We start from the raw sequence: 12,985 nt of genomic DNA, 5'->3' as shown, positions 1-12,985 counted from the left end.
CCCACAGACTCACTCTCACTGACTCTCTCACAGACTCACTAATTGACTAACTCTCACAGACTCACTAATTGACTCACTCTCACAGACTCACTAATTGACTCACTCTCACAGACTCACTAATTGACTCACTCTCACAGACTCACTAATTGACTCACTCTCACAGACTCACTAATTGACTCACTCTCACAGACTCACTCTCAGACTCACTAATTGACTCACTCTCACAGACTCACTCTCAGACTCACTAATTGACTCACTCTCACAGACTCACTCTCACAGACTCACTCTCACAGACTCACTCTCACAGACTCACTCTCACAGACTCACTCTCACAGACTCACTCTCACAGACTCACTCTCACAGACTCACTCTCACAGACTCACTCACACAGACTCACTCTCACAGACTCACTCACAGACTCACTCACAGACTCACTCACAGACTCACTCTCACAGACTCACTCACTAATTGACTCACTCTCACAGACTCACTCTCACAGACTCACTCTCACAGGCTCACTCTCACAGGCTCACTCTCACAGGCTCACTCTCACAGGCTCACTCTCACAGGCTCACTCTCACTGGCTCACTCTCACTGACTCACTCTCACTGACTCACTCTCACTAATTGACTCACTGACTCACTCACTAATTGACTCACTCTCAATGACTCACTAATTGACTCACTCTGACTCACTCTCTCTCATGACTCACTCTCACTGACTCTCTCACTAATTGACTCACTCACACAGACTCACTTACTAATTGACTCACTCTCAATGACTCACTAATTGACTCACTCTCACTGACTCCCTCTCTCCCTCTCACTAATTGACTCACTCTCACTGGCTCACTTGCTCACAAATTTACTCACTCTCACTGAGTCACTCTCTCACTAATTGACTCACTCTCACTGACTCACTCTCTCTCTCTCATAACTCACTAACTGACTCACTCTCACTAATTGACTCACTCTCACTGACTCACTCGCTGATTGATTCACTCACTGAGTCACTCTCTCACTAATTGACTCACTCTCACTGACTCACTCGCTGATTGACTCACTCACTGAGTCATTCTCTCACTAATTGACTCACTCACACTGACTCACTCTCTCTCTCATGACTCACTCTCACTGACTCACTATCACTAATTGACTCACTGTCACTGACGCACTCACTAATTGACTCACTCACTGAGTCACTCTCTCACTAATTGACTCACTCTCTCACTAATTTCCACACTCTCACAGACTCACTCTCACAGACTCACTCTCACTCCCTGACTCATTGGCTCACTCTCACTGGCACACTCTCACTGGCTTACTCTCACTGACTCACTAATTGACTCACTCTCACTGGCTCACTCTCACTAATTGACTCAGTCGCACTGACTCACTCACTAATTGACTCACTCAATGACTCACTAATTGACTCACTGTCACTGAGTCACTCTCTCTCTTATGACTCTCTCACTGACTCACTCTCACTAATTGACTCACTCTCACAGACTCACTTACTAATTGACTCACTCTCAATGACTCACTAATTGACTCACACTCTCTCTCACTAATTGACTCACTCTCACTGGCTCACTTGCTCACTAATTAACTCACTCTCACTGACTCACTCTCACTAATTGACTCACTCACTGACTCACTCAATAATTGACTCACTCTCACTGACTCACTCTCTCCCTCTCACTAATTGACTCACTCTCACTGGCTCACTTGCTCACAAATTTACTCACTCTCACTGAGTCACTCTCTCACTAATTGACTCACTCTCACTGACACTCTCTCTCTCATGACTCACTCTCACTGACTCAATCTCACTAATTAACTCGCTCTCACTGACTCACTCACTAATTGACTCACTCTCAATGACTCAAAAATGGACTCACTCTCACTGACACACACTCTCTCACTAATTGACTCACTCACTAGCTCACTGACTTACTCTCACGGACTCACTAATTGACTTACTCTCACCGACACACTCACTAATTGACTCACTCTCACTGACACACTCACTAAGTGACTCACTCTCAATGACTCACTAATTGACTCACTCTCACTGACTCACTCTCTCTCATGACTCACTTTCACTGACTCACTATCACTAATTGACTCACTCTCACTGACTCACTCACTAATTGACTCACTGAGTCACTCTCTCACTAATTGACTCACTCTCTCCCTAATTGCCACTCTCACTGACACTCTCACTGACACTCTCACTGACACACTCTCACTGACACACTCTCACTGACACACTCTCACTAATTGACTCACTCTCACTGACTCACTAATTGACTCACTCGCTGACTCTCTCTCTCAATCTCACTAATTGACTCGCTCTCACTGACTCACTCACTAATTGACTCACTCTCTGACTCACTCTCTCATGACTCACTCTCACTAATTGACTCAGTCTCACTGACTCACACTAATTGACTCACTCTCAATGACTCACTAATTGACTCACTCTCACTGACTCACTCTCTCACTAATTGACTCACTCTCACTGGCTCACTAATTTACTCACTCTCACTGAGTCACTCTCTTACTAATTGACTCACTCACACTGACTCACTCTCTCTCTCTCATAACTCACTAACTGACGCACTCTCACTAATTGACTCACTCTCACTGACTCACTCGCTGATTGACTCACTCACTGAGTCATTCTCTCACTAATTGACTCACTCACACTGACTCACTCTCTCTCTCATGACTCACTCACTGACTCACTATCACTAATTGAGTCACTCTCACTGACGCACTCACTAATTGACTCACTCACTGAGTCACTCTCTCACTAATTGACTCACTCTCTCACTAATTTCCACACTCACAGACTCACTCTCACAAACTCACTCTCACTCCCTGACTCATTGGCTCACTCTCACTGGCACACTCTCACTGGCTTACTCTCACTGACTCACTAATTGACTCACTCTCACTGGCTCACTCTCACTAATTGACTCAGTCTCACTGACTCACTCACTAATTGACTCACTCAATGACTCACTAATTGACTCACTGTCACTGAGTCACTCTCTCTCTTATGACTCTCTCACTGACTCACTCTCACTAATTGACTCACTCTCACAGACTCACTTACTAATTGACTCACTCTCAATGACTCACTAATTGACTCACACTCTCTCTCACTAATTGACTCACTCTCACTGGCTCACTTGCTCACTAATTAACTCACTCTGACTCACTCTCACTAATTGACTCACTCACTGACTCACTCACTAATTGACTCACTCTCACTGACTCACTCTCTCCCTCTCACTAATTGACTCACTCTCACTGGCTCACTTGCTCACAAATTTACTCACTCTCACTGAGTCACTCTCTCACTAATTGACTCACTCTCACTGACACTCTCTCTCTCTCATGACTCACTCTCACTGACTCAATCTCACTAATTAACTCGCTCTCACTGACTCACTCACTAATTGACTCACTCTCAATGACTCAAAAATGGACTCACTCTCACTGACACACTCTCTCACTAATTGACTCACTCACTAGCTCACTGACTTACTCTCACGGACTCACTAATTGACTCACTCTCACCGACACACTCACTAATTGACTCACTCTCACTGACACACTCACTAAGTGACTCACTCTCAATGACTCACTAATTGACTCACTCTCACTGACTCACTCTCTCTCATGACTCACTTTCACTGACTCACTATCACTAATTGACTCACTCTCACTCACTAATTGACTCACTGAGTCACTCTCTCACTAATTGACTCACTCTCTCCCTAATTGCCACTCTCACTGACACACTCTCACTGACACACTCTCACTGACACACTCTCACTGACACACTCTCACTAATTGACTCACTCTCACTAATTGACTCACTCTCACTGACTCACTAATTGACTCACTCGCTGACTCTCTCTCTCAATCTCACTAATTGACTCGCTCTCACTGACTCACTCACTAATTGGCTCACTCTCAATGACTCACTCTCTCATGACTCACTCTCACTAATTGACTCAGTCTCACTGACTCACACTAATTGACTCACTCTCAATGACTCACTAATTGACTCACTCTCACTGACTCACTCTCTCTCACTAATTGACTCACTCTCACTGGCTCACTAATTTACTCACTCTCACTGAGTCACTCTCTTACTAATTGACTCACTCACACTGACTCACTCTCTCTCATAACTCACTAACTGACGCACTCTCACTAATTGACTCACTCTCACTGACTCACTCGCTGATTGACTCACTCACTGAGTCATTCTCTCACTAATTGACTCACTCACACTGACTCTCTCTCTCATGACTCACTCACTGACTCACTATCACTAATTGACTCACTCTCACTGACGCACTCACTAATTGACTCACTCACTGAGTCACTCTCTCACTAATTGACTCACTCTCTCACTAATTTCCACACTCACAGACTCACTCTCACAAACTCACTCTCACTCCCTGACTCATTGGCTCACTCTCACTGGCACACTCTCACTGGCTTACTCTCACTGACTCACTAATTGACTCACTCTCACTGGCTCACTCTCACTAATTGACTCACTCTCACAGACTCAATTACTAATTGACTCACTCTCAATGACTCACTAATTGACTCACACTCTCTCTCACTAATTGACTCACTCTCACTGGCTCACTTATTAACTCACTCTCACTGAGTCACTCTCACTAATTGACTCACTCTCACTGACTCACTCTCACTAATTGACTCACTCTCACTGATTGACTCACTCTCACTGATTGACTCACTCTCACTGATTGACTCGCTCTCACTGATTGACTCGCTCTCACTGATTGACTCGCTCTCACTGATTGACTCACTCACTAATTGACTCACTCTCACTGACTCACTCTCACTCACTCATTGACTCACTCTCACTGGCTCACCATACCACAGGAATGTTCCACAGGCAAATATAAACTTTCTTTACAGTATCCTTGTTGCATCCTTTTGTAGTGTGATCGAAGTATACTACAGTTACACATATAAAGGAATCAAGGCCGAAAGCAAGTACATTAAAATGAAGTAAATATTGCCTTCTTGACACTAGAGATATGGGAAATAGTAACTGTGGTTCAAGCATGAAGACAGCGGGCTTCTTTGCAATTACATTAGAAATGCTAAATTAACAAGTATCAGCAGGAAACAGACCAGAGGCGCCACTAGGGCAGAAGCCAGACAGAACCATCCTCCTTGATTGCGGTTTCCCCTCAGAGGTGTCCGTGCTGCATATACTTAAGGAGCCTGCGAGGTTAATAAGGTCACATTTAAAATTCTGCTTTGGCTTACAGCGCTTCATATTTCACTGCTCCCACACGCAGGGGGCCAGAAGCAACGGATATGGTGTGATACATAGAAGTAAGAGGGAACAACTGTCAAAATTGAAATGACAAAAAAAGGAGTTTTAATAAAGGCGCGTTGTTAGAAACCTGCATGCCACTGTACAACATAAACGTTACACAAATATACTAAGAAATATACAATTTTCTTTGTACAATATTTCTATAGTGGATTAAAAACTTTAAAGTTTGGTGAATGGGAGCCCCACCATAAATCAGTGTGACTCTGGCCACACCTAACACATGGCTACCCTGCCTCGTCTAACATATAGGAAAACATCTACAAAAAATGCTTTCATTTATTCCAAATTATAAACACTTAATTCTGATAACAGAAATCTACACATTTTTTTCATACGGTACCATACGAAAATGCACCTCCTTATAAACCTTCCGTTTTCCTTCTGCCTACATGGAATGGTCTTTTCCCTGCTCCTATGGGACAGAACAGCAACTTCTCAAGGAGATAGCAATCTTAAGTGCCAGGCCACATGTCTTTTATTATGCTGCCACAGTCTAAACAATTGGAACTTTTGACACTACGCCAGACTTCTTGGGGCAGGGAGGAACTGATAACAGTCAACAGTTGTACACTGGCTCAGTTACTGCTCACACATTAAGCCACGGGTCACGACAAAGGAACATGGAGCTTTGTTATACCCTACATCCTTATATCCCAACTTTTAAGTGTGCTGCCGCAGTCTCTAACAGAAGTACATTTAAGAAACAATTGCAACATTTCACACCACGCCACACTGCTTGGCACATGTTTATTTCTTGAAGCACAAGGTGTGAATACATTTAAAACAGACTGAACTGATAGAATAGCCTAAAGGCAGCATTACGTTTTTAGCCAATTACAACGCAGCTTTCTAAAACAAGCATTTGCAAAGCAATATGTATCGCATTTGCGAGAGTTTAAGCTTTTAGCATTGTAAATGGCAATGCTTTTATTTATGTTTTAAATACCAAAAAATAAATAAGAGGCATTTTCATATACAATGCCAAGAGCTCAAACTTGCGTAAGTGCGAGACCTATTGCATTGCAAATGCTTGTTATAACAGTGTCTGAAGTCTCTAGGGTCTCTGGCGGATAAGACGGCACAATGTAGCGATCTAGAACTCCCTTTGAGGCGTTATTACTGCTACAATTTACCGGGTATAAATCGCCTTACCCAATTGTCCACTTATATCAATTCTCACTGGGAGTTTTCTCAACTCCTCTCGGGCCAGTCACAATACAGCCGCCAACTACGCTCACCGCCATGGTTTTGCAGCCTCTGCCTCGGCTATCCCACCAAACCGAAAGTCACAGGCGGTTAGGGCGACACAATGTAGCAGTCCACAACTCCCTTTAGCTCCCTTCAGCTCGTTGTTACAGTTACAGTTCTTTGTCGAGTAAAAATCACCTTGTCCAAATATGCGCTTTTATCTGCTCTTACTGGGAGTTTACTGCTCCTCTCGAGCCGTTACAGTCTCCCTTTCCCGTAGTGCTCCCTTCAGCAATACTGCTGCTGCCGACGACCACAGCTGAAGTGCTCACACACTGGAATGCTGAAACGCTGAAACGCTGAAACGCTCACAGCCGGGGCTTCTCAACCTCGGCACTACCGCTGACCTGCCAGCAGCCGATCTGCTGATCCATCGAACCACCAGAACGCCGTGAGTAAAAACCTTGTGATATTATGGTTTATCTGCACAATGCCAGTTCTTGATTCAATCTGCATATGCAGTTAAAATTTTCCTTTATCGCCGCTACTCCTCTGCTTAAGCTCAATGCCCCCTCGGCCGTGCTTCTGTTGGAAGGGAGAACAGCTCCGGAGCTCCTCACTCACACGTCCTGCACGGACGCCATCTTGCCTCACACAACTCTTTTTGCCAAAACTCTCAAAAGATGAACTCTTTAGTTGTCTAATGTTGATTTTTTCCATTAACCTATTTAGGACATTTTTGTTTGAACTAAAAACAACTTGGCAGACAACTTCAATTCTTTGATTTGTTAATACTTTTTAAGGAAGTTTCCTCACAATCTGGAGTCTGGCTTCACACTTGTCCTGTTTAGTTTATTATTCCTGGACTGGCTGTTGAACTGGCCATCACAGGGTACTTTGCTAATGAATTTCATTTAATTTTTGATCCTTTTGTTTTCCTAGGAGAAACTTTCGTAATGTTGCCAGGAATGCCTGGCCCAGCTTTACTAAGTGCTGAAATCTCTTCACCTCTAGAGCATGCTGAACAATCTTAGTAGTGTTGGTTCAGACTACTTACTCACTAAGTCTGACAGTAGCCATAATACACAAATATAACCATCCTGGCTCATCTGGCATTCAGATGAAGCATGATATGCTGAGAGCTTGCAGATTTTCCCCTGGTTTAATCTTGATGAATCTGTGTGAGACTTTGGTTATCTTGGTGGAGTAGCTTCATGCAGAACTGTTGTCACACAATCACCCAGCCATGTTTCAGTAGGAACTTAGGTTGCAGAGGTCAGTGCTGTGGTGTACTCAGCATTCTCAGAGTACTTACTTTTCTGCTCAAGGAGATTTTAGGAGATTTGGTAGAGTTAGTGTGGGTCTTATTGTTCAAATCTTGTGTTTTGAATCCAGCTGGAGCGATGCACTGTTCTGTCTTTCATTGCTTACACCGATGGTCACATACAACAAGAATATGCCATGTTATGTTTGGAAAGTGACTGTGATCAAAAACAAGATACGATTGGCTGTCTTTCATAGATAAATATGATTTTTCTGTTTTACAGGAGACATGGGCAGTATCACCTATGACGTGCAGAGGATTTTCATGTTATTCATGTCCTGCCACGACGTCACCCCATGGGAGAGCGAAGGGGGGGGTCTCTCTAGTTGGGCAAAATTTGATCTCAGGATTAATGTCTCTGTTGTCAATACAGCTAGTACAGCATACCCGGTTCTGCTATTAATGATTGTATCAGCTCATTTAGTTTTTTATTTGGTTGATTTTTACAGTAACGATTTCAGCAGCTCCCATTGTTGTTTGTTTGATGAGTCATTTCAATTAATTATGGGCTTGAAATCTTTGTCGAAGTGCAACATCTCCCAATTACGAGTTTTAATAAGTGGGGATTTTTATGCAAGGTTTGTTAATGAGCCAACAGATATTGATTCTTTGAGCTTAGCTCCTGATATTGTATTATGAGATGCCATGGGATTATAGCTGAGGGACTCTGTTGCATTTTTGGATCTTGTGCATGTAGCTAATTATTTCCAGGGTTCTTGTCCAAATAACCCAATGTACAGAGGAGGGGGCCGAACATCAACTATCGATTATATATCTGCTTACGAATATTTCTTGTAGTGGAGTCAATCAATCAATCATGAAATTTGTAAAGCGCACTAGATACCCGTGAGGGTCTCAAGGCGCTGGGGGGTGGTGCTACTACTGCTCGAAGAGCCAGGTCTTGAGTAGTCTCCTGAAGGTAAGTAGGTCTTGGGTCTGCTGTAGGAGGATGGGGAGTGTGTTCCAGGTCTTGGTGGAGAGGTAGGAGAACGATCTGCCGGTGGCGGTCATTCTTCGGTTGCGGGGGACGGTAGCGAGGGCGCGGCCGTCAGAGCGGAGCTAGCGGTTCGGGGTGTAGAAGGTGAGTCGTCTGTTGAGGTAAGCTGGTCTGGTGTCATTGAGTGCCTTGTGTGCGTGGGTGAGGAGTTTAAAGGTGATCCTCTTGTTGGCGGGCAGCCAGTGCTGGTCTCTCAGGTGGGGTGTGATGTGGCCATTTCGAGGGATGTCGAGGATCAGGCGGGCAGAGGCGTTCTGTAGGCGTTGCAGTCGTTTCAGCAGTTTGGCCGGGGCTCCCGTGTAGAGGGCGTTTCCGTATTCCAGCTTGCTGCTGACGAGGGCCTGGGTGACCGTTCTCCTTGTATCGGTTGGGATCCACCTGTAGATCTTCTGTAGCATGCAGAGGGTGTTGAAGCAGGAGGATGAGACGGCATTGACTTGTTTGGTCATGGAGAGTGTTGAGTAGAGGATGAACCCCAGGTTGCGTGCGTGGTTGGTGGGCGTTCGTGCTGCTCCCAGGGCAGTCGGCCACCAGGAGTCGTTCCAAGCTGAGGGGGTGGAGCCTTGGATGAGGACCTCCGTCTTGTCCGAGTTCAGCTTCAGACGGCTGTTCTTCATCCATTCGGTGACGGCTTTCATTCCTTCGTGGAGGTTGCTTTTGGTGATGAGGGGGTCCTTGGTGAGGGAGAGAATCAGCTGTGTGTCGTCGCGTAGGAGACGATGTTGAGGTCATGCAGTCTGGCGACGTGGGCGAGCGGGCCATGTAGATGTTGAACAATGTCGGGCTGAGGGATGATCCTTGGGGTACGCCGCAGATGATCTTGGAGGCCTTGGACTCGGTACAGAAGGCAAAAAGGGCAAAAAAGGCAAAAGGGCACAGTAATGGCACAAGAGGGAAGGAGGATTAACAAAATAAGACAATAAAACAAATAAAGCAAATTACAGAGAGCACGAAAGCAAAAAGGGCAAAAAAGGCAAAAGGGCACAGTAATGGCACAAGAGGGAAGGAGGAATGACAAAATAAAACAGTAAACAAATAAAGCAAATTACAGAGACCACAAGCAAGAGCAAACCTTTGGCCTACCACTGCCACCAGGGATGAGGCGCAGGTGGTAGCCTGCGGGTGGAGGAGGGCCTCGAAGTCTGTCAGCAGCAGCTAGGCTAAGGGCACGGGCACACAGGTGGTGCTGTGCGGTATGGGGAGCGACCTGCCTAAAAAGGGTCAAGGGTCGCTCTCCTCACCGCGCAGTGGCTGCCATAAGAAGGGGAGGTGGGAGGGAGGAGCAGCTGGGAGGTGGGAGCGGACAAATGGGAGAATGGGGGGGGCGGGGACGCAGCATCGGGAAAACAGGAAAGCGGGAAAACAGGAGTGAGGAACGGCAAAAGGTACAGAAGGCAAAAAAGGCAAAAGGGCACAGTAAGGGCACAAAAGGGAAGGAGGAATAACAAAATAAGACAATAAAACAAATAAAGCAAATTACAGAGAGCACGAAGGCAAAAAGGGCAAAAAGGGCAGAAGGGCACAGTAATGGCACAAGAGGGAAGGAGGAATAACAAAATAAAACAGTAAACAAATAAAGCAAATTACAGAGAACACATGCAAGAGCAAACCTTTGGCCTACCACTGGCCACCAGGGATGAGGCGCAGGTGGTATCCTGCGGGTGGAGGAAGGCCTCGAACTCCATCAGCAGCAGCGGCAGCTGGGTTAAGGGCACGGACACTCAGTTGGCACTGTGCAGCGTGGGGAGCGACCTGCCTAAAAAGGAGTCTTAATAGCTTTGTGACAGAGACCCAATGTGGTGATCACAATGCACTGTTAGTTGAAGTAGCTCTTCCGATAGGTAGGGACAAAACAGCGATAACTTGTGATGGTATTAATCATTATTCTAAAGACGTCCTTCTACATCAACCATAGAAATTATTGTTTATGTGTAGGTTTTTCCTCCGTAAAAACAATCCTGCTTACAACGCAGACACACTTGCACCATGGTGCATTGGTGCCTGTACCACTCTAGGCAGCCATTAACGCGGCAGCATATTGAGAATGTAGGACATAGCTTATTAGATAAGGTACATTCCTGCTCTCCCCATTTGACGCAGCACAGTAAGTTCTCTTGCTGCTTTGTGCTGAGTCAGATGTTAGTAAAATCTGCCCCTTAGTCTTCATCAAGTGGGCAATTTCACACATGCAGGCATTGAACCTGATCCGTGTATTGTGCGTCTTGGCCAGTAATGAGGGAAAAGGAATGGAATAAGTGTCATGACACTTTACTCCTGGTAAGATATGGGTGCACTGTGGTTTTGCTTGCACAATAGTGTTCTGCACAGAAGACTAAAATCATGTCCTACAACTTAATGATATCATTATTGTACTCACAACTGAACTGCCTCAGCTTGGTGCCAACTCGTTGATTAGGCTATGATATTATTGTTTGGTAATCCATGTACTTATTACTTGTGTGCATTATTTCCCTTTTTATTTTCAAGCAAAAAGCGCCCTGCTGAACGTTATTTTACTTTTGGTGAAACATCACACTTGTGCAAGACTTTGCCTTCAGGACCGTTATTTCCCTAAGCGGCCGCCGTACCTGCATTCTTCGCTATGTAAAGCACACCCTGCAGATTATTCTGGCATCTTCCCGGAGCGGTTCTCTGCTCGCGTCTTTCTGAAGAACTTGGTTCCCGGTAAGATCTTCCCGATTGTTATTGTGTACAGCTGCCATCGATCCCAGGTAAGGAACTTCAATTCCTTTCAACATTGGCAGCCTTTCTTGGCAGTTTTACTGTGACCTTGACCTCGAATGGTTAAGAGGTTTCAGGGCTCATCAGACTTTGGAAATTCTTAAACAAAAGGAACATAACAAAGCACATTCTTTCATACGTGTGTTTTTATCTGATTAACCCTTCAAAGAAACATTACAGAGTCCATTCTCATTTGCAAGTTCATTTCTGTGGAAACAATTGTATCAAGAATTTTGGTCTAAGCATTTTAAGAATAATAGACATTCAATATTCAGCAAGACTATTGCGCTTTCATGTATGTTTGTTTTACCTTTTCATAATTTGGCTTCTTTGTGAGACTAATGACGAATATTCTCGGACAATGGAGAATTGGCAAATTAAATCTTCTATATCTTGAACAGACTAAGACAGTGTAATTTTGTCTTAAGGAACTTTTAGTTGATCCTTTCAAAGTAAGCAAGATACTCACAACTCAACCTTTAAGCATTTAATATTCAATATGATAATTGTTGCATGCATTAGAAATAAGGGCTGAAGATTACCAACTCAACTGTCATCGTACTTCCATTCCAGACCTCCCTTCCGGCAGTACCCTCCCTAATTCCCTTCCCCCCATCTGGCCGTCTTGATACTCTGGTGTTTTTTGCGCACAGAGTCATGGCTGCCTGAAGGTGGGCTTCTTGAGGGTACTGCTCCTGAGGAATCGGACCTGACAGAATAATCTGCCCACGAAATACATTACTCCTGAGCGGTATCGCCAAGATGGCCACATTAGAAGATTTGCATAAAATGTTAAGCAACATGCAGAAAGAGTTAACTGCAGCTAGGCTGGAAACAACCACCTTGGCTAGTCGAGTATCACAAATACAAAGTCAACTCCCGACAAGCCTTACGACTTCTCTCATTTCTGGAGGAACTTCCACAGGGTCAACTCCTACAGTGTCTGTTCCTTCACCCATACCTCTGGCTTCTCCCGAAAGATTCGCTGGCGACCCAAGTAAAGTTCAGCCCTTTTTTACCCAAATCCAATTACATTTCATGGTGAAACCAACCTCTTTCCGAGATGCACAATCACGTATTGCTTTCCTGATCTCATATCTTAGTGGATATGTGGCCATGTGGGCAATGCCCTTGGTTAACTCTGACGATCCTTTACTTTATAATTGGTTAGAAAAGGTGTTTGACAGACGCACAATCAATGGATCAGCAGATCAAGAACTCCTCGAACTAAGGCGAGGAAATAAAGATTTGATTAGTTACTTAACACAGTTTAACCGACTAATCGCCTAAAGTAATTGGAAAAGAGAGCAGCACTTTTTTTATCAGGG

At 44.7% G+C, this 12,985-nt stretch overlaps 2 long non-coding RNA genes across 2 annotated transcripts in view; one reads left to right on the top strand and one right to left on the bottom strand.

The window, feature by feature from the left end:
- LOC146830352 (uncharacterized) overlaps positions 1-6,681 on the bottom strand; it is a 587,642-nt gene extending 580,961 nt beyond the window's left edge. The window contains exon 1 of the long non-coding RNA XR_014961149.1: positions 6,559-6,681. This is a non-coding gene — a long non-coding RNA (uncharacterized LOC146830352). The remainder of the gene's footprint in view (positions 1-6,558) is intronic.
- Positions 6,682-6,910: 229 nt separating this feature from the next.
- LOC146830351 (uncharacterized) overlaps positions 6,911-12,985 on the top strand; it is a 110,055-nt gene continuing 103,980 nt past the window's right edge. The window contains exon 1 of the long non-coding RNA XR_014961150.1: positions 6,911-7,045. This is a non-coding gene — a long non-coding RNA (uncharacterized LOC146830351). The remainder of the gene's footprint in view (positions 7,046-12,985) is intronic.

The sequence above is a fragment of the Triturus cristatus genome, chromosome 5_1 (genome assembly GCF_964204655.1).
Source record: "Triturus cristatus chromosome 5_1, aTriCri1.1, whole genome shotgun sequence".
NCBI lineage: Eukaryota > Metazoa > Chordata > Amphibia > Caudata > Salamandridae > Triturus > Triturus cristatus.
This window is presented reverse-complemented; position numbering and strand designations above follow the sequence as displayed.